This window comes from Carlito syrichta, unplaced genomic scaffold (genome assembly GCF_000164805.1).
Source record: "Carlito syrichta isolate Samal-C Ts95f unplaced genomic scaffold, Tarsius_syrichta-2.0.1 Scaffold72428, whole genome shotgun sequence".
Lineage (NCBI taxonomy): Eukaryota > Metazoa > Chordata > Mammalia > Primates > Tarsiidae > Carlito > Carlito syrichta.
The window spans coordinates 265,889-289,437 of NW_007016524.1; positions in this window are offsets into that span (position 1 = coordinate 265,889).

Here is a 23,549-nt window from a genome sequence, read left to right on the forward strand (position 1 = left end):
TGGGAGAAACACTCTGCTGATGGTTTTCTTGACTGTGCAGGAGTTTTTTAGTTTGACATAATCCCATTTGTTTATTTTTCCTTTTGTTGCCTGTGCTTTAGGGTTCATATTCAAAAATATCATTGCTTCAGACTAATGTCATGGAACTTTTCCACTATGTTGTCTTCTAATAGTTTTACAGATTCAGGTCTTGTATTTAAGTCTTCAATTCATTTTGAGTTGATTTAGGTATATGGCGAGATGCACATCTAATTCCATTCTTCTTTATGGATATACATTTTTCTCAACACAATTTGTTGAAGAAACTGTCCTTTTCTTACTGTGTGGTCTTGGCATCTTTGCCAAAAATCAATTGACCATACATATGTGGATTCATTTCTGTGCTCTTATTCTTTTCCATTGGTCTATGATTCTATTTGTTCTATGTGTCTGTTTTTATGCCAATACTGTGCTGTTTAAATTACAATATTTTTGTAGCATATTTTGACGTCAGGTAGTGCAATGCCTCCAGCTTTGTTCTTTTTGCTTAACATTGCCTTGGCTATTCAGGGTCTTTTGTGGTTCAATACGCAATTTAGGATTGCTTTTATATTTTTGTAAAAAAAAAGTCATTGGAAGTTTGATAGAGATTGCATTGAATCTTCTTATCACTTTATGTAGTATGAACATTTAAACATTATTAATTCCTCCAATTCATGAACATGATATATCTTTCTATTTATGTGTGTTTTCAATTTTTGTCATCAATGTTTTATGGTTTTAAGTGTACAGGCCTTTTACTTCCTTGGTTAAACTCACTGCTAAGTATTATGCCTATAAACCTTGAAAGAGTAATTCTTAAGTAATTACCTATTGATAACTTAGAGAGAACTTTTTTGTTGTGATTTTCTTATTCCTTAAGCATAAAAAAAAAAACTTGCAGATTCTTTTGTGTTGTTTTATTATAGTATTTATAATTATAATGTGTGTATCTTTCTCTTGGCTAGTCTGGAGTGTTTTGAGGGTACAGGTACCTCTTACTACTCTTTAAATCCTTAGCTATTATCACAGAGACTGACATATGTTATATGTTTTTTTAAAAAAATCTGTTCATTGAAGGGATGAAAAAATTCACTGGAAGCAATGCCTTGTGAGAGTGGGATATCCAAGTGGTGAGAGCAGCAATGAATACCCATTAGAACTAGGGAATGAGAGGAGACGGAATTTAACAGCGGGTAGGCTATAGAAATAAGGCTTGCCTTATATCTCAGAATTTTGTTTTGAGCTTGTCCTTACCTTCCCAATTCCAGGCAATTGCTTTGTTAGCCTGTTGACCCAAAGGAAACTACATTTTGCTAGTAAACACCATATTCCTATTTGGAAATTGATGGATGAACTCTGAATGAAGAAAGGCAAATGATGACTCTCAAAACTTATGACTGCTGATTATAATAGAAGAAATCCCTCATCCCCTGCTAACAGAGAGATCTTAACCCCTGGAAGACATGGAGAAATAATGCCTTTGCTTTCATGGAAGGATTCAAAGAGATGTGAAAATCTTTGAGGCCTTGAGAAGTGGGAGTAGGTTTTCTGTGAAGCCAGGGATAGGTGAATTCCAGTAGAGGTTGAGTGTGTTCCAGAGAACTAGGCCCTGACCAAAACCAACCAAACAAACAAACAAAAAAACAAAAAAACCCTCTCAAAAATGACGGAAGAGAAGAAACCAAAACTGAAACATAATAGCACAAAAAACAAAAATGGAAGGAACTAGTTTTTGGCTGGCTTGACAAATGTATTGAATACAGTTGTGAAGAAGAGGAAGAGTAGGAGAAGTTCCAGGATCCCAATTTGATTAAGCCCATGTAAATATGTGTCTCTTTTTTATCTTTATCTTTTGATTTTTAATGGAGAGACGCACAGATGATAAATGAATTCTGCACCATTAGATAAAGTTTTAGCATTTGGGCTGATTTTCTTCTAGTGTTCTGGCCTTCATCTTCAATTCAAGGGAGTCACATGTGCAGATGCCTTTTCCACAAAAAGGAAAATTGAAACAGACAATAAAGACATTGTTCATTCCATTGTCTTGGCCTTTCACAGCAAAGGATCATAAAAATCCACAGCCCTTCCTGTTGGCCAAATGCTGACCCTTTATCCTGGGATGGGGGAGGCATGTCAAGAGGATAGAAGGATGAAGGTTTTTCATCAACCAATTGAAAGTCTGCCCTGAGCCGGGCTCAGTGGCTCAGCCTGTAATCCTGCACTTTGGGAGGCTGAGTGAGTGAATTGCCTGAGTCCGCGGGTTTGAGACCCACCTGGGCAACTTGGCGAGACCTCATCTCTACAATTAAAAAAAAAAAAAAAAAATCAACCGGGTGTGGTAACTCACGTCTGTAGTTCCAGCTACTTGGAAGGCTGAGGCAGAAGGATCGCCAGAGCCCAGCAGGTCGAGGTTGTGGTGCCCGGGAGCATGCCACTGCACTCCAGTCTGGGTGACAGAGTGAGACTCCAACTCAAAAAAAAAAAAAGAAAGTCTGCCCTGAAAGTGAGAATCTACAGTTCTCTTGCCCTACACACACATGGGAATCATCTTCATAAAATCTCAGTAGGGCACAAGAACACTTTCACCTATGAATTTGCCTTTTCCATGAACATCTCTTTTTCTCTATTTTGCCTCGTGAGCACACCACCTGGCACTGGAGAACGGAAAGAAATCACACAGTCCTGGGGCCTGATTCTGGTTTTGTCCTCCACTACCTGCCCTACCTTGGATCTATTGGTTACCTTCTCCGAGACTATTCAGTCTTTTTGGAGAATAGAGATTGTGTTACCTCTTTTAAGAGTCACTTGTGGTATTGAATAAATGAGCCTACATAAAAACTCCTGGTATGAGGTGAAATTTAATAAATATGAGTTTCCTTGATGTTCTTGTTCCAGAGCAGAACTACTTGCACAATAGTAGTGGACCCTGTCAGGTCTGGTCTTTTTTTTTCTTTAACTAAAGAAAAATAGTATAGACATGAAGTCTTGCTATGTTGCCCAGGCTGGTGTTGAACTCCTGGGCTCACGTGATCCTCTTTCATTGGCTTCTCAAAGTCCTGGGATTACAGGCATGAGCCGCCATGCCCAGCCTGGACTAGCTTGTTTATTCCACATTTCTCCCTGCTCTCCGCGGAAGTTTGGTCAATATTATGTGACAGAGGTCACCTTGTATATGATGCCTGATTCTATGTCATTTTCTAAAATATCTATTAAGAAGTTTGTGAGCCCCTAGGCTATCAGCCAGTATGGCAGAGTTACAAAACTCATCACCACCCATGATTTTGGAATTCTCTTGGTTCCTGAAAATAATATAGATAAACATAAAATAATAATAAAATCCTGCTACCTTTAGTAGCTTACAAATGAGTTAAATGCTTTGCTAGGAATCTTACATGTAATAATCATAACTTAAATGGGCGATTTTTGAGCACATGCTGTGGGCCATTATAGTGTGTTTTATCTAGCAACCACCATATAAATAATAATAGCTAATATTCATGTAAGCGCTTAAACTCTGCTCAGCACTCTGCTATCCACTGTTATTTTATCTCATTTGATCTTCACCTTTGTATAAGAAGTTGAGGCTCAAAGAAGGAAGCGACTTGCTTAAAGTTACATAGCTCCTAAGTAGAAAAACTGGGATTTCAATTTAGGGCTAATTCCGGAGGGTGTGTTTTTAACCACTGTACCTCTCACTGCTTTTGTGCAAAACAAAAGTTTTCAGGTGAGATTATCTCCGAACATGGAATGTTTCCAGAGCCATAGAATGTTCCTGGAAAAAAAAAATCTGTGGCAATTAGCATCTACTTTGGCTTACTCTAAATTTGGGGGCTTTTTAACATGCACCCTCCAAAACATGCTCCTTAATGGGAAGGTGGCTGCAATCTGAGGATGTTTGTGTCCCTTGATCCAGCCCAGGATTAGAAAGTCAAGGCTAGTTTGGGGTGAAAACCTTTCCCTACCTCCCAAGCCTCAACCAACCAACCTACTGTGAAATCCGGCACTGCATCCTGGAAGGACTGATTTAAGGAATAACTCCAGTCATGGCAGAGGTGCAATCACTTATCCTTATCATTTCCAGGAGTGTGAGTAGGTCTCTCTTTTCCTGAAATGCCTTGCCCACCTTCTTACTGAGGTCTGGTGCTTCCTTAGCCAGGGACAGTCCTTCATCGCATGAGACGATTGGTCCTGAAAGAATAACTTTAATTCAAACTAAGGTGACAATAGCCAGTATGTTTCTATATTGGAGATTTCTATATTGGGAAGAAGGGATCTGGATGCCTGAAAATGGAAAGGAAAAATAGATGCACTTAGAGAGGGCCTGAGACACCTTAAAGCCCAGTCAAGAACAAAGCCCTCCCTGAACACAGTTAATGCAACAGCCTGCAGCAAATTGGATGCAGGAACGCAAGGATGTGTCTGAGGTATGGGAGGTGTGAATAGGAAACCAGTAAAGTTAAGAACCTGGGCTCAGAAATCAGATGGGATTTCATATCCTGCTTCTGCTATTTATTAACTGTGTGTGATCGTGGGGAAAGTGTTTTATCGTCACCAAACCTTTTTATCCATAAAATGGAGATGATACTAATACCTCCTTCCTGCTTAGGCTTATTGTGTCCTTTGAATGAAAAAATGCATATAAAAAATGCACATAAGCATTTGGAATAATGGTGGCAGTTCAGTGGTGCTTAATAAATGTTACTAATAACGATCATCTTAGTTAATAGCATTAACTTTTCTCTGCCTCCAGACTTTCTCTCATTTAGAGTGAGTAGGAGGATAAGTTCATATTCTTGAGTTTAGAGAGCAAGCAAATGTCCTGTGAACCAAGACCATGGAGAAGCCAGGGATTGGGAGAGGAAGGAAGAAGCATGGATTCCATGAGTGTTGGGGTCTGGTGGCCATAGGGTTTCAGCCACTTCTGAGACTTCAAATGCCTCATTTTTGCAAAGCTTCTTAATCCAGAACACAAAGAATATTATTTTCCTGAAAACAACACTTCCTGCTCCCACCTGGTGTGTAAATATTCTCAGCCCCATTTGGAGGGTGATAAAAACAAGCTCTGAGTGACTCTTGCCAGAGCCCGAGGGTGCACAGCTGGCCCTCAGGCTGCTTGGTTGAGGGACAGCCCCGGATCTGCTGGCTCAAACAAGTTGACCGGCTGTCGGGGCAACTTGTTCTTGCCTCCTCCCCTAGTCCTGAGAAAAAAGATCAGATGCTTAAGAGGATGTTACAACTCAGTGCTTTCTAGGCTCCACTAACACTTTCTGCAAAAGTCGCTCTATCTCAGAATGATCTTTTTACCAAACCTTGATTTCCGCAGGTTGAAGCCTTCCTGTGACACATCCCAAGCAGGCTGAAAGTCAAGTGGTGTCTCCCTTACAAATTACCCAGAATGCTGAGGATGATATATAATCCCAGGCTTGAGCCCATGAGTGCGCTTAGCTGTGGTGATGGAAATCAGGTAGCTGTCTACTAGCAGTAACACATGGCTCTTGTTCCGAGAGCCCGGTGCCAGACAACTGTGAAGCTCTCTTTTAGAGGAAGAAAGAAATAGCTTTGAAGGAATGAGTAGTACCTTGAGGCTGTGAAGCCCAGAATCACAGGGAGTTTTCTCGTAAAACCAAGAAATATGGCACCATCCTCCAGAGAGGGCGACTCTAGAGCACGTGATCTGCTTTATTGCTATACTTTTGCACCCAGCGAGTGGCAGTTTAACTTCAGTGGCTCTTCGTGGCTGACCTGTTGCATGTGCTGTTCATCTCCAAACAGCTTTGGAGTGAGCACAGGAAGTTCATGGTGTCGATCTGGTTGAGAAGGAGTTTAAGACTTGAGGTGTTAGTGCTTTCTTTTTCCTTCCCATCCTTGTTTCTCCTGTGGCTAATGTACTATCGACATACTCTCTTTCTCCAGGTCACCCGCTGTGTTAGCCAGTGTTACTTCTTATAAATCCCACTAATAAGAAAGAGGCGGCGTCCAAGAGAGAAATTTGTAGGTGCAACCTAGTGCTCTGACCGGGCAGGGTTTTAGTCGAACTTAGCCACCACTGTGTTTTCAGAACCTAGAATAGCACTTAAATCAGAATAAGTTCTGGATGCAAATTTATAATAAACTAGGGACCCTTGAGACTCACTACCTAAATGTTTGAGCTATCAAAAATTACTAGGACCAAATCCCTCCTTTTATAAACCAATGCCCTAGCTACAGTTGTCGTAGTTAAGCTTCACTTCATTTAACGACTAGGTAAAGAAATTCAAAATCTCAGCCAAATGTTAGATAGTTAATATTTACTGCATGAATACTGTGCTATTTCTCAAAGATTTATTATTAGCACCCCTTAAAACACTTAAAAATTAGCTACTTTATTACTAGTAGGTGTCTCTTGTCTTCCTCTGATTATTCAAAAAAACCCAAAAAACAAAACCCTCTTCTTTGTGTATCACAAACCCCCCAATCCTTCATTGAGAATCAGAGAACTTCCCATTCCTGCTGACCAGATGGCAATTTCTGAAAGGAGTCTTGGGTTATACTCATGTACACAAGAAAATCTGAAATTAATGAGTAAAATAACATGTTAAGGTTGCTCAGTGTCTTAGGTTGGGTTCTCTAGAAGCAGACCCTGAGATATAGATAGATTTATATAAAATATACAAAATGAATGCATGAGTTCCTCCAAGGGAATGTGGTAGGAAAATGGGAGAAACAGATTAGGGAGGAGTAGGAAATCAAGCAAGCATGTGGTCTCAGCCAGACTCCCACAGAGGATGACGTCGTACTGATATCTCAGAGAAATGGTCTTGCTCTTAGGCAAAAGGTTTTTATACTTCCATCCTTATGAGTCATTGGTTAAGGGATACCCCAGGGAGAGTGGGAATCTCCAGGCACTTCAATCTCTCATGAACAAGGGCAAAGCAGACCCTGGTAGCCATGGTTTGGACTCCCAGAGACCACCTTAGGTGTGCTGTGTGAGTGGGGAGTCTGGGGATAATGTCGATACCAGGGACCCAAGGGGATCTCTGTGGAGCACCTATGCCCACAGCACCGAGTTTCTGGGTGGTGAGCATGCCTCTCCTCTTATCCTGCAGTTCTCAGTAAACAACAAAGGGGTTTTTCAGGAAGTCGGACTCTGTGCGTATGGTCTTATCTTCCAAAGCACTTGCTTATATAAATACTCTTAGGAACACTCTCAGGAACCCAGTACGAGTCACCTAAGTGGAATTTTTTGAGGGGGCCTCTGCTCAAAATTCTCTCCTACTGTTTGCCTAACTCATGGCCTGAAATCTCACTATTTGACATTTTTTGGCCTAGAGTATCCCCTGTTAAAATATTTTGCCTGGAAGGGGCACTCCACTAACTTAATCGCAGCCATTACCCCTTTCATGAGGTGTAACTGATCAGATTCTCTAGCCAGTTCCCTTTCAGGAGAATAGGCCTGACACAGTCAGACGTGACACAGTGAAAGTGTAATGGGAGAAGTGAGGCTCAGGAAGGTTTCCGGGGTTGAGGTGCTGTCTGGAAGGCAGCCATAAAAGAAGGGGCAAGATGCAGGCACCTAAAGGGGAGAGGAGAGGGGCTGGGGGAAAGGTCAAGAACACGAGATGACAGAGTGCCAGAGAGAGACAGCACTGTGCGTGAGCATCTTATCCTACATTTCTGTTGGGGGAAAGTTTGTTGGAGGAAAGTTTAGCCCACACTTCTGACCTTTCCATCCACTGGAGATAATATACAATCTTCGAAGAGAGAACTCTGGCAAAATAGCTTCTACCCTCCCCAGCATCTTCAGGAATTCTCCCCAAGGCATCCTGATGTAGTTATTTGCCTACAAAATATATTTTCCTCTTCCTCTATAGTAGGAGATCCCTGGTTTTGTCGGGTGGTGTCAATATGCCCAGTAAAGTATTTTCTTCTCCCTGACTTCTTTGCAGCCAGGGGTAGGCAGCCGTTTGCTTTGGTTCTGGTTATTGAAATATAAATAGCATCACTACATGGTTCTTCAGGTAAAGCGTGCTCAAGGGGACTAACTCAACAAACAAGTACATTTCTAGCTCCCCCCCACTTTTTTTTCCTGCCTGGAACTAGATGTGATGACTAGAGGGAGAGCAGCCATCTAGTGCTCATGAAGACAAGAATAGACTAAGGAGGATGGAGCAGAAAGGTGATCGCAACCAGGAACCCCTGTGGTCTGATGGAACGCAGCTCTAATTCTGGATTGTTTGCCTCTGTACCATTTGTTAAGTGAGAACAATACTGCCTATTTGGTTAAACAGTTCTTCTGAAGTTCCTGTTATATATGTAATGTGTCATCAAAGGCTAAAGATGGGAGAAGGAACTAGGTAGTCATAGTTCAGTTCTTTCTGGGTTTCCTCTTTTTCTCGAAGTATATCCTCAGGATACACAGATTCTTGTTTCCCTTTGCCCCATGCTCTGTATGCAGGCATCTGCTGGTGGTGACAGGGTGTCCTCTGCTGCTGGAGTGGGTGAGTTCAGTTCAGAGGGGAACATATGCGGAAGTCCAATTGTTTCCACACATCTAAGCATCCTGTAGTCTCCAAAATCACACTTTCAGAGACAAGAAAGTTTATCTGTTGCTCTCTATCTGCCTAAATTCTGCATCTACCTCTTAATAGGTTTAGAGTTTGGAGAATTCTTATAAAAAGGTATTTTGGAGGTTGGGTATGGTGGCTCAAGTCTGTAATCTCAGCACTTTGAGAGACCAAGGCAAGAGGATTGCCTGAGCCCAAAGGTTCTAGACCAGCCTGGGCAACTTGATGAGATCTCATCTCTACAATATATTAAAAAATTAGCCGGGTATGGTAGCTCGCGCCTGTCATTCCAGCTACTTGGAAGGCTGAAATGGAAGGATTGCCTGAGCCCAGCAGGGCGATACTGGGGTGGCCATGAGTGTGCCACTGCACTCTAGCCTGGGCGACAGAGTGAAACTCTGACTCAAAAGGAAGGAAAAGAAAAGAAGAGAAAAGAAAACAAGAGAAAAGAAAAGAAAAGAAAAGAAAATGTACTTTGGGCCCCTTGCTCTCCAGGACTGCTTTGTTGCCTGCCAAAGCAACATGTTTCTTAGTAGTTCAGATTCCCCATGTGCCACTGAGAGAGAACTAGAGAGTGACTGTGAGGCTTAGTGCTGAGTGTCCACCACCACACTGCCATCCCTCACACAAATGCTAATGCTCACACGTTGAATACTCTCACACAAATATTCTCTCCACCAACAACTCAAGAGATCTGTCTCCCTTAGAGAGGTATGCTTTATAAGCCTGTATGTGTAATCTGGTCAACTTATTTTATTTATTTTTTTGTTTCTTTATTTTTAGTTATTTATTTATTTATTTGAGTTGGAGTCTTACTCTGTCGCCCAGGCTGGAGTGCAGTGGCCGCTCCCGGCCACCGCAGCCTTGACCTGCTGAAAAGGAGTAGGTGCTCAACAGATATTTTAAAATACATATTTGGCCAGGCGCAGTGGCTCATACCTGTAATCTCAGCACTTTGAGAGGCAGAGTCGAGAGGATTACCTGAGCTCAGGGGTTTGAAACCAGCCTAGGCAACTTGGCAAGACCTTGTCTCTACAATAAATAAAAAAATTAGCCAGGTGTTGTGGCATGCACCTGTAGTTCTAGCTACTTGGAAGGCTGAGGCAGAAGGATTGCCTGAGCTCAGCAGGTCGAGATTGTGGTAGCTGTGATTGTGCCACTGCACTCCAGCATGGGCAACAGAGTAAGACTTTAAAAAAAAAAAAAAACCCAAGAAGCAAAAACATAATTGTTCAATGAATGAATGAATGAATGGAGTCACCTCTAAGTAAGCGAAATTATTTAGTCAGCCTCTAGCTATCTAAGTGGAAACTAATTTTGGATGATTTCCTCTACTTTTTAGTCAACTCAGCATTGTCCTTTAATGATTCAATTTCTTGAAAGTACCTTCTAATGGGTTTGGTTATTTTATTTATTCTGTTTTGCTCAATCATGGATAAATTTGCATTCGATTGGACTGAAATGGTTGGCAATGACCCATCCTTGGCTAAGACCCATCCAACCATAACAAGACAGGATGCATTTAAGCACTTTTCCACAGAAGCAAAAATATTTTCCACATACATTCAATTCTTCGTTTACAAGTGGACTGTACTTGAATATTATCTATGTTTTGATTTCTCTCTTTCTTCAGCTTTCCAGCGTTTGAGCTTTTCTTCTAATAAGTAGTTGGTAGAGTAAAAGAAAGAAGATGCATCTCAAATCAGTTTTTTCCGCCAGGTATAAGTAGCTCAGTTACCCTCAACTCCTGCCACAACTCTGAATTCTGCTTGCTCCTGCTTCCATGGTGGGCCTATACCGTCCTCTCTGAAATACAGTTCTCTTGCCTAGCTTCATGTGCAAATTCTGTCTTCAGTAGAACTGTGATTTCCTTATGAGGTCAGTGATATGTTTATCCCAAGACATTGGGTTGTCTATTACTTAGGCCAGACATGGAAATTCCTTTTTCCCTTGTGAAATAATCACCTTTCCAGTTTCCCCTACGACTATAGATCTTATGATACTATCTAATGAAGTATAAGAGGAAGTCTCCTGCAGGGACTTCTAGTAAAACATTTGCTTTCTTATTAAAAAGATAGGTACAAGAGGATAATTCTTCAGCACTACCTCTTTTCCTTTCTTAAACACAAAGTATGATACCTGGAGCTATGGCAATCATATCATCACTATGAGACTACAAGCATGAGACTGAACACCAATATGAAAAGGATGAGAAAGATCAAGGACCCTTGCTGACACTGTAGAGTTGCAAAACCAAGAGGTAGACTTGAGAGTGCATAGTTTGGACTTATTATTATGGCTTACACTATGGATTAGCAAACATCTTAACAGGCTAGATAGTAAAGATTTAGGTCTGTTCACCATACACTCTTCCCAGCAACTACTCAACTCTGCCATTTCAGTGCATGAGCAGCCATAGTCAGTAGGTAAATATATGGGTGTAGCTCTATATATTCCAATAAAACTTTATTTACAAAAGCAGGTCCTGACCATGGATCTTTGTTTCCCAACCCCGGTTTAAGTTATTCTTGGAGGGGTATTCTTTTATTTGCAGCTAAATGAATTCTAATTAATATATTCCTCCTCCCTAAATTCCATTCACTGGCTTCATTATGTCTATAATTACACAGTTAGCCCCCAAAACATATTTTTTGTTTTATTTAAGTGAAAGCTCACAACTACTGTTGCAATATAAATTGTACTAAAGGGCATAAAACACCAATTCTAATCAGTCATTTCTACCTTAGTGCAAATTATTTTAACAGACCCTTTGTTGAACAAAAAATGTTGTAGACCAGATCAGTTTTCAGAAAGTATTTACTCACTCTTCCCACTTCTATAGAAGATGGGCTTGACTGTGTGAATTGATTAAGCCAACAGATATGGGCAGAAGTGATGGACTGTCTGTTCTGACCCTTCAGAGTATTGCCTTCTTTCTTTTGCCTCTCTTGTACTTGGTCCATCTCCATGAATAGAAATACCCTGTGGTCCCAGAATAATGAAAGGCACATAGGGCAGACCCAAAACCTACCTAAGGCGGGCTGAGATCAACAAAATCCAGCTAACACGCTGATCCATGCCAGAATCCAGAGCTCACTTCACTTCAGTAGCAGCTAAAACCCAGACCCACTGTCTGGAGCAGAGCAACCCAAGGTGGCTGGAGATAAGTGAACAATATATAAATGCTTATTGTTACTGTCACTAAGATTTCATGGTTGTTTTCAAGTAGCACGTTGGACTGATTCATGGGTAATTAAGGAAGAGTAAGAGAAGCCGAAATGTAAGCTAATTTTTTACCTTCTTTGTACCTTTTTTGTGAGGGCTGCCCCTTAGAAAGTCCTGTGACCCACGGGCTGTAGGAAAGACCAAGTTGTAGCCTGCCTCTGGGTGCATTTGTGACACATAGAAAACCTGCAGAATTCCTCATGCATATTTTCCCACAGAGGGAAGAAGGAAGGTGGGGAGAATTCTCCCTCAGTAACAAGTGACATTCGAGATGTCTCAACCAAGTATTATCTATGCACGTTGGAAATGACACCTTTTGGGTGGAGTCAGGAGAGGGGAATGGATGACCTTGAGCGTTGTAATTCTCCAGAGGCAATATGGCGGATGGGAGCTGTAAATCAAAAGGACTGAAATTAATATGATTTGATTGGAATCCTGCCTCCATTCAGGTTCCCTGGTTCATGGTTGATAGTCAGTAATTAAATAGTAATTTATACTATTTTTCACCAATTTCTCACTTTCCTTTCTGTCCTTTCCCCCATGAAAAAAATACTATACTTGATCTAATGACATAGGAACATGTACATATTATAATTAAATTATGTACGTTTAAAATCAAGAGGCAATCATGAGGAAGGCATCTAGTTTTCCCAATAGGGGACCAATATCACTCCACTGCAGATGTGTTTAACTGAAAAGTGTAGGTGATACTCCTCTTCTCCTCACTCTGAGTATCATGGAGGAGAGGTGAGGGCCTTCAGGAGGCTGGCCTTAAGAGTACCGAGTAAGTCCTACAGCTGCCCAAGCATATAGAGGACTTTGCCAAGATGAGGCACGCTATGATGAAGATTAACGGTTTTCAGATGGAGACAGCTTTTTCAACCGACTCAAGTCAGAATGACTGGTAATGATGTTCATGAGATGCCATTTCCTGCCAAACAGTAAGATGTGGAATTTGTTAAATTAAGCCATGTGATGGGTCTGAAATGTATTAACTTAATCCATAATGAATGTCATTCCATTCCTTTTAACATGCTTCTCCAATTAAGCTATTTAAGACCTCAGATATCTAAAGAAATTGAGCTGTCCTACTTGTTGCCAATTGGTTAATTCCTTGATGATGGATAAAAGCTACTAACAGCTTTTGTTTTTAAATCTTCGTTTTCTTCAGTAATAGCAATCTTTTAATCAGCTGTTACAAAGAAAATGCTTAATACTCCATAAGCAAATGCTCAAGGAAGTCAATCAAATATTCAGATAAGATCAATGCAAAGAGGCCTGCCTGAGCACCTCTAATGGGACTCAGTGTGGCTGCCATTACAGTCAATGGGCCACATAAAGGACTTGATGGTCATTTTTATTCTATTAGCCACGTGCTGGGCACATAATAGATGTTCAGTGCTGAATTGAACTGAAAGTTGGAGGATTTTTAAGATTTCTGACAAGTGTCTCTCCACAGGACAAGTATTTGCAGATTTCTGTAGTCCTTCCTATTCCCATGAAAGATGTGACAGGAATTCTTGGTAAGAGCAATATATCCCTACTGCGCCCATTGGAGTGAGGGCAATCTTTACCTAGGGAGGTTCTCACTTCATGTCCACAAGTGACTTAAGTTGCACCTGCCTCAGCCACCAAAGTAGGCATGATGCATAACAGACATCCAAAGACTTTCCTGTGTTATTTATCCACAAAAGCATATTGCAACCTTGCACAATGCAGCCTATCAACAGATAATGAGGGGAAATATTTCAGCTTTCAAATCTCACCTTAAACAGTTGAACATACCTATTTGAAGGAAGTTTTTAAGTAAAAAGCTGTCCAGAGCAAAATTAGTCCCTTTGGTAAGAAATTAATATTTCTGTTGTTTTGTTATTTGGGGGCTCACTAGACAGTATAAGGCGTGATCCATCATGAATGCCTCTTCTATATGGGAAGGAGCTTGGAGTGGAACTGGGGTGTTTAGATCAGTGTCAGTATACTATAGCCTGTGGGTCAAATCCAGCTCCCCACTTGTTTTTGTAAACAAAGTGTTTATTGTAATACAGTCATGCTCATTCATTTATGTATGGTCTATGACAGCTTTTGAGTTATAATGGTAGAGTTAAATAGTCATGACAGAGACCATATTTTTCACAAGACCATATTTTACTATCTGGCCATTTATGGAAAATGTTTACCAACCCCTGGCTTTGATTTTTCAAACATATTCACTCTCTTTCTGCCTTCTCTTCAGTAAGACTGCATTTTCCTCCACCCCATTGATGGTGGCTTGCCATGTGACATGCTTTAGCCTCATGGTGGAAAGAGTGCATGTCCATCCCCCCTGAATTAGAGTATGCCATAGACCAAATTCCATGTTTCTATCTACTGGTCATCCAATTAACTTGAATAAATATAGCTGTGAAGGGACTTTGCCAATGGAATTAAGGCAACAGATCTTAAATCAAAGAGAGCAGCCCAGTTGTCCAGGTAGGCCCAACTTAATCACAAGAGCCCTTAAAAATGGAGAAATATCTCTTGCTGAAGTCTCAGAGATGTGGCAGAAGAGGAAGGCGGAACAACTTGGAGACATTCAAAGTATGAGAAGGAATTGATGTGTACTTGCTGGCTTTACAGATGGGGAGGAAAGTATGGGAACAGATACTGGAAGCCTCTAGGAGCAAAAATAGGCCTTGGTGGACAGCCAGCAGGGAAACAGGGACCACTGTCCTGCAGCCCAAGGAAAGAATTTGGCCAACAACCTGAACAAACTTGGAAACAGATACTATCCAAGATCCTCCCATGAGAAGCCTGGCTCTGCTAATACCTATGAGACTCGTGTTAGGCTTCTGACCTACAGAACTATGAGATAATAAATTTGCGTATGTCACTGAGTTTGTGGTAATTTGTTATGGCAGCCATGGAAAGGTAGCCATACTGGGCATACCTTGCTTTCACCAATGGAATATTAAGAAACAGGATTCAGGTAGAAGCATCAAATGTGCTTAGGTTTCTACCATCATCATAAGATGTACATGACCCAGCTAACTTGCTGGTCTCAAGAGGATGAGAGATACACAGAACAGAACTGGACCCAACTTATAACTTGGAGTTGAACCCAGCTGAGCCCAGCTTGGATCAGCTAATCCCCAGGCAATCCATAGATGCATAAACATTAACATGATTATTATTAAAAGCCACTGAATTTTAAGATGGTTTGTTATAGAACATTGTGATGAATTAATGATGAATACAGAAATTCCTATGGGGAATAGGTTACTTCTCTAACAAAAACCTGAAGTGTGTGGCAGTTGTCTGGGAACCAGATAGCAATTGGTATAAAAACTACTATAGGCAGCTGGGAAAAAAATGGCGCAAAACAAAAATAAACACACAAATACTTGTTACAGGAGACTGAAAAATGGAGAGCCCATGCTCTCTGGTAAACCATTGCCTACAATAAGCTGGAAGGTAGAATATGTACTTAATGAGTTTGTTGATTTGAGGAAGGAGATATGAAGCAAAATGTTGAAACCTTCAGCTGTTTCTACTTGGTATATTTGACAAACTCTGAGGAGAAGAACTCAGAAAACAGCTAGATATTTTTGCAAGTAGAAATTTGAGGAAATATAGAAATCCAGAAATCTCATTGTTGAAAAGAAAGCTAATTTTTACTAAATCAAAGGTGTGGTCATTAAGATAGAAATTGTGAAAAAATGAAATCCATGGTACTACCAAACAGATATGTACTCAAAATAATGACCAAATCAGAGCAGTGACTGTTACAGCCTTTGTTTGACCTATGACAGAAATAAGACAGTGGCTAGTATATTTTCTCAGCTGAACAAAATGGCTTGTAGAAAGATTAGAACACAGTTCTTCAGTCTTCTAATGAGGTCAGAGCACTTCTAATTGATTTAGAGAGAGAGGCATGACTTGGAAATAATTAAGACTGTGTTTTTGGCACATACAGTTGTCTAGCATCAGATGTATAGAAAGCCCATGTAACTTTTGAGAAACCTATTTAGTGTCCTTTATTCACATGGAATATGTTCCAAGCCCCTCAGTGGATGTCTGAAACTGTGGGTAGTATCAATCCCTGTACACACTGTTTTTTCCTATACATACATACCTATGGGAAGTTCTATAAATTAGGAACAGTGAGAGTTGAGCAATAACTCATAATAAAATAGGACAGTTATAACAACATACTATGATAAAAGTTATGCCTTAAAACATCTTATTGTATGGAATATTTCTGGAAAACAGTTGACCACAGGTAACTGAAACTGCAAAAGGTAAAACCACAGATAAAGGGAGACTACTGTGTTGACAAAAGCAATGCTGGAAATGTAAGAAGGCTAAAATTGTTTGAGCAGTAAACAGCCCTCTGAGCCCCTGAATTTCTTGAGAGACGAAGCAATCTGAAGAAGCTACTCTGCCTTTAAAAAGAGTATGTTCTCTGTTGTCTCCATCAGAAGTGGCAGAAGAGGATGTTGGAAATATATAAAGAAAATTCCAGAGGGAGGAGCCAAGAGGGGTGGAAAACAGTGGGCGTAAGATCCACCCATAAGGAGTAGAATTGGGTCCTGACCAAGAAACTTCCCTACCCCTAGAATTGGGGCCTGACCAAGAAACTTCCCTACTCCTAGATGGCCCTAGATGCCATCTGCCCAGTAGAATTTCTGACTTGCTCTGAATGAGAAGCAGCAATGGGCCTCTCAGTCTTCCTTATTCAAAGAGGAGTGGCCCATACCTGTTCCACCATTTTGTGTTGGGTGAGTAGGGAGCACATACCTTGCCTTTTCAGCTCTTTGGTCTTTAAACCAAGAGGAGCTAAATGCAGACTCGATATAGTTTATGAAACGGTGTCAGGTCTTTGAGCCTGATGCTATGCTTAAATGAGAATTTTGAGGGTCTTGGGTGGGAGTTTCTCCCCCTAACTGCACCTTTAACCTTGGGTTTGGGTTTGACCTTGCAATTTGCTTTGGTCATGTGAGAGACCAGAATATGCCTTCTCAAAATATGAAGGATTTTCAAGCTGAAGGCAATTAAGAAGAAGCAGATCTAGGAATGCTCTCTGCCCTCCCTCTATTTGTCTAAATGCAGGGCATAGATTGACAAAGACAAAAAGGTATCCTGCCCCTTCACCCCACCTTTCTACTAGAGAGGACAGATTAACTACTGAAGACAACTTTAGACTGCTATTGACCTGGAGATGGTACTAGAGGAATCTACATGAACAAACTTGACTAACTAACCTTTAGCCGGCATTTATTTGCCTTCCTCCAAGTTGCTAACCCTAGAGACTCAAAATTCTTTCCTGTGTTTTGTCACTTCTCAAAAAACGTACTACTCTTTGTTGAAGATGCTATATAAGCTGAAATTCAAAGCCACTTCTTTGAGAACTGCTCATTCCCTGGGTGTCTCTTATGTATATATGAAATACACATGTTAATAAACTTCTGTTTGTTTTTCTCTTGTTACTCTTTTTTGTTACAGGGATCTGTTCCCAACTAAGAACCTACGGGGGTTATTTTTTCCCCTACAGTCAACAGAATGCTATCAGAAGTGACATAAACAAGAGATGTGAATTGTCCTTATGTGGTTAATCATATTCTCCTGTGCTTTTGCCATCACTGTGACAGGAAAATGCCCTCGCTGGTCCACTGGTCCAAGGAAGACGAGAGTCTCGTAGAGCAAACCTGGACCCAAACTGAAGCTTGAAGCTAAGCCCAGCTGAGCCCAACTGAATCAGCCAACTTGCAGCTGATCCACAGATACTTGATGGTTGTTTAATCCATTGAGTTTGAGGTGTTTGTTACAGCATTACTGTAGCACAAGCTAATGATACAGGGATCTCTCTGCTTTTGTTTTTGTTTTTCCTTTTCCCAAGAATTCATTATGAACACCAGTGGTAAGTCCTATATTTCCTGTTCTTTTTAATATGCTTCCCAATTAGTCTTGTAGCTGACAGACCTCTACTTTGGGAGCCAGAAAACCTGGTTTTAAATACCAGCTCTGCCGTATACTGGTTATATAATCTTGAGTCCATAAATTAATACCCTCTTGGTTTCAGTTACCACTTCTATGAAATAATGATAATCGCCCTAACTTCATAAGGTTTTGTGAGAATGAAATGAGATAGCATATTTCAGAAAACAGTTGCTGCCTGACATAAAGCAGGGCCTCAATATCCATTGAGCCTAAATCACTGGAATGGGCTACTGGATGCTTTCCAAGATTCTTTCCAGCTCAGCAATACTGTGGTGTTAAGAGATTTTTGGTTTCCACCACAATACTTGCTCATTGATGCTTGTTTAATGATGACAAACATTTTTAGTTCACTATTTGAGACAATCCTCACACTGGGAACATGTCTGGAAGGGTCAACACATTGACTTACATTTATACTCTATTGTGAATGACTAACACTAGAACACATTTTAATACAAATCTATGAGAAGGACATGAAACATATGGGTTTGCAAATGGGTTCCTAGCACATATTGGGTCAATGTTTGGAAATGAAAGAGAACACATTCAGCTAGTTCACAAGCCAGATAACATTTATGTAGCTACCATAGTCCAGAAAAAGTCACCCAAGAGTATGTGTATATTCCAGAAAAGTTTCCATAACTACTGTTAAGAAAACACTGACATCCAAATGGGCTAACAAAAATTGACCCAACAACTTATTTAAATTTTTTGTAGAAATGCGTTGTGTATTTCTAAGTACAATAAAAAACTTAACATACTAAAATTGGAGCTTGAGATTTCTAAATTAAAATCTTTAATTTTAACATTTTTAATTCAGTCTCTGCTAATGAAAAATATGTATATCACACATAAATTTGCTTCATTGTAGGAAATGAAGACTAGTAAGCTTATTTTTATTTTTGAGATCCTGGGTGCTGCTGGGTCTCTGGGTCATAGTTATGAATGGGAATTTTTATAGTTCATGACTGGGGACATAGGATGTACCGGAGGTTGGACTAAATCTCTACTAATTACATAAATACCTTGAAAATGAGCTTTCTGATTAAGCCCCAGATAGTACCTATTTTTCCCCCAAAGCTGAATGTAAATAGAAACATATAACAACAAATAAACAAAAACACAGTTCAGGTTATTTGAGGATTCTGTTCAACCAGGTTTCAGTTAATTGTAGTTTTGCTGTATTTCCTCACAATGCCATTTCCCTTACCATAACTCTGTAGATTACCAGAGTGGACTATTTCATGCACAATTTATTGCAGAGACAGGCAGTATTTATCAGTTCCTTCATGGCAAAGAAGAATCATCTGCTTGAAGGCCATCACTCACGCTGCTGTCAGCAAAGCGGCAGAGAGCTGAATAATAAAGATAGGAAAAGAGCCCCCACAAACACTGGATCTGTGATAACTTCATTAATTTGAGAATTAAAGGACTTTTAGAAATGGGGAAAAAAATACCCCACCTTTTAGCAGAACATCCTAGATAGGATAGAGCCTAAGCCTTGGCTCATCCATCATTGTTTAGAATTAGCTTTCATACACTTGACCTTAACCATCACTCTTTTTGTCAAGCCTGGGTGTCAACACAAAAGAAATTGGTTCATGGATGAAAGTACTGAATGAGCATCTGATCACACTTCTTTCAGGCGCTTACCTTCTCACAGTAAGGGATCAATTAAAACCAAATGGAGCAGATTTCTCTGGATATCTGGGTCGTCAATGTGGAATGCTATGGTTTGGGCAAAGAAGCATTTAACTGGAGAAGAGAGAAGCTCCTGGCCCGAGCACAAACAGGCCAGGCATGTATGTCATAAGCTGCGGGATGTAAACACATTCAGCACTGGACACAAAAGGACAAGGACACAAGAGACCGTCTGTCATGTCATTACCTGAATATCTAGCTGTATTATTTATAAACCAACTTGCAGCAGATGTTGTCTTTTTTAACACAAATTCTCCTTCCAGGGCATTATGCATGAGGCCTAATTGTAAATGCCTATATTGTTCCTTTCCCCTACTGATTTATTGTTCTATAGACATCTACATGGGAACGCAGTGTGGAACTGCACTGTTTTCTCTATTAATTATTTTCACTCTTTGATTACTAATTTCAGTAGACAAACTTTTCACTGTTGACCTCCTCAGGAGTGGATTGTTTTACAACGAGACTGTATTAGGGAAATGAGTCCCCAGTGAAAGCAGAAGGGCATGAAAACCTTGTGTCTTATTTACATTAACCCAAACACAAGTTTTCCAGTCATTTCCCTCTTAAATCTTTATCTACTCCTGAAAGAAAAGTCGTAGATCCAGGAACAATGATTTCACTGGAGTTATCGCACAATACTGGAACTGTTATATTAGAGTCAAAGTCTGCAAAACAAATTATTACTGTAGGACAATAAGGCACATATGCATATCTCTGCACCGAGAATGTAAAACCACCAAGCACTGCACCGGGCACATAAGAGGTGCGCAGAAATTATGAGTGTTTTTCAAATTTAGAATTTGATATGATTTCCTAAGTAAATTTTCGTGATATAATGAGTTAAAATTTGGGGGAGAGGTTGGGATTTTTTTTCCAGAGAAGATTTTGAATGCTTTTGTTGTGCCATTAGATTTGATGGGTCCCTTTGGCCAAATGCTGATCTTGAAGTGTAATTCCTTACCCTCTTGCCCACAGGGAGAGAAATGCAATTCCTGGGGGGCACCCAGGGAGTCTGGCCCTTCTCTCACCTTTCCTTCCACCTCTGTTCAGAAAAAGGGCATGCTCCATACAAGCCAGGACCAAAATGCAGAATCCAGTGGCTACTGGGGCCCTTGTCCTGAGGCCTGGCAGGGAGATGGAGATAGAGATGACAGGCTGAGCATTTGTTACCTGTTTCACATGCTGCTGGTCTCTGCCTGGATCTCACGCCTTCCTCAAGAATCCCTTCTGACCTTGGCTGAAGTGTGAGAACTCAGATACGGGACAGACCATCTAACTCAAGTCTCTCTCTCCGAGGCATCAATCCCTTCCATCCCATGTCACTTAACCAACCACCCAGCTTTTGCAGGGATGTCCCCTGTGATAGGAAACACACTCCTCCCCAGGCACAGCTCATCCTCTTTTGTGAGAGCTCGAATAGTTAGAAAGTTCTTGATTATACCAAGGCTCTGTCTGGAGAAGGCATTGTAATAGCCACCATTCTGTTCCATTGGCTTTCTGGATCCACAGAGAGGGAGCTTAACCACTCTTCCATATGACAGATCTTGAATTATTTAATGAGATTGTGCAGGGCTATAGCACCATATTTCATTTCTGCACACAGGGGAGATAGTCACTTTTAGCCCACCATGCCCTGTCCCTCTCAATGCCATCAAGGGTGAGCAGAGGTTCTTCCAGCCTGGGGCAGATTGGGTAGCTGAGCTTGGTTGGGGCAGGCAGGACAGCCCACCATCTGGAAGGAGGATGGAGGGTGTAGGTAGTATGGAACTAATGTTCCAGAGAGAGCTCACATGGATGGTTCATCCTGAAACTTGATTTTTCCCAGTCCGATGTTCTTTATTCCTCTCCAGTAGAATTATTCCATTTCAAGTACTAAAAATCTGGCCTCGTAGGACTGCTTCAGTTCTCAGGGACAGCCACATGCTCATAAAAGCTCAAAGAGGCTTTGTATTATAAGATCTGGTGGCCTTTCTCCTCTCATTGTCAAAATTCTCACCTGCCCTTGAGAGTGGGGCTATAGAGATGAAAAGTGCTGACTCTCAGGGCCTCAACACTGAAAGACACTGTCACTATTATTACAGTCATGGTGGGTTTATTGTTACATCCAACCACAATTGGTTACATTATAATCAAACATACCAACCATATCATATGTTCAGTTTCTACATTCCATTGCAAGGCAGTACACCATTTTGCCTTAAGAAGAGCCAACTCCAGGCTGGACTTGGTGGCTCAGCCTGTAATTCTGCACTTTGGGAGGCTGAGGTGAGTGAATTGCCTGACCCCGCGGGTTTGAGACCCGCCAGGCCAATTTGGCGAGACCTCGTTTCTACAATAAATCAAAAACCAGCCAGGTGTGGTAGCATGCGCCTGTAATTTCAGGTACTTGGAAGGCTGAGGCGGAAGGATCGCCGGAGCCTAGCAGATCAAGGCTGCAGTGGCCGGGAGCATGCCAGTGCACTCCAGTCTGGGCGACAGAGTGAGACTCCAACTCAAAAAAAAAAAAACAAGAAGAGCCAGCTCTGACTCCGCTGCCATCCGACTGGTGTAAGAGGTTCTTCATTCATTTTTACATTCATTCAATCATTCATCCAACATCTATCCTCCACTACATGTGTGAAAACCATGCTAAAAAGACATCCTCTGTACCTGCCACCGTAGTATGTGAGCAATAAAACATTTATGGTAAAAAACTTGAATGTTGTAGTCTTATCGTAGTTAAAAAGTATACAGGATCAACTGGGCTTGGTGGCTCAGCCTGTAATCCTGTGCCTTTGGGAGGCTGAGGTGAGTGGATTGCCTGAGCCCACAGGTTCGAGACCTGCCTGGGCAACTTGGCGAGACCTCATCTCCACAATAAATCAAAAATGAGCCAGGTGTGGTAGCGCGAGCCTGTAGTTCCAGCTACTCGGAAGGCTGAGGCGGAAGGATCGCCGGAGCCCAGCAGGTCGAGGCTGTGGTGGCCGGGAGTGGCCACTGCACTCCAGTCTGGGTGATAGAGTGAGACTGCAACTCAAAAAAAAAAAAAAAAAGTATACAGGATCAAGAAGGAGTCTCCAAATTTTAAGCTACTTTTCTGGGAATAAAATGTTTGCTTAGTCTCACCATGCACTACTTAAAACTGTTTATTCTGAAGTAGTTATAGAGTCACAGAAGATGGCAATAATAACATAGAGCTGTTCTGTGGACCCATCACCTAGGTTCCTCCGATGGTAAGGTCTTACACGACTACAGGACAATATCAACCAGAAAATTGTACCAATGACAATGTCAGGTCTCATCAGCTTTACATGTAATTTATTTGTGCCACCACATGTTTTCTGATTGTCTGGCTTTCAGTACATGACATTAGATTACTCTCTGGCATCTTAGAAGAGTTTACTTAAAACTTTTAGACGTGCACCTTTCTCCCAAGGGTCCATTTATGGTAGCTTCTAAATTAGGTGAGCTCTCTCAACATCTCAGAGTCAGCAAAATTTCTCTCTCCGCCCCCCATCAACTCTCAAGAACACAAATATGGTTCTGATGTGTAGCAATGATGAAGAAGATAAGAAGGTCTGATACTTGTGGCTGTTGATTAAAACCTGTGATTGGAGCCATTATAATGGAGGGAGGGGGTAGAAGCATGCAAAGCAAACAGGCTTCATTCCAGAGGCTGAGGAGGAGAACCTCTGTCCCTAAGCAGGGTAGCAGAAAAGGAAGACAGGAGTTAATCTGCAGCAGGCACATGCTGACTATTTCCCAGTAAGGTTAAGATGTGCTGGGTCACAGGCTGGGATCCGGGACAAACCCCACATCACTGTTCCAGCACTTTGAGTCTGAGCTTCCTGCTTGCCAAACTCCTGGGGATCGGGAAGATCTCAGGAAGATCCAGGCAGTGGGGAGTGGGGAGGGGAAAAGATGGGGGGAGTCTTCCCAGCCAAAACCTACTTCAATGGATCAGCCAGCCTCTGAATAGCAGCTTTTGACATCTCAGTGGGTTGTGAGGGAGGTGTGGTCCTCACAAATGAAACAGACCACAGGGGGTGCAGGAGACCTCTGCGGGGCCCCTAATCAATTACTAAAAACACAGAGAGGGTC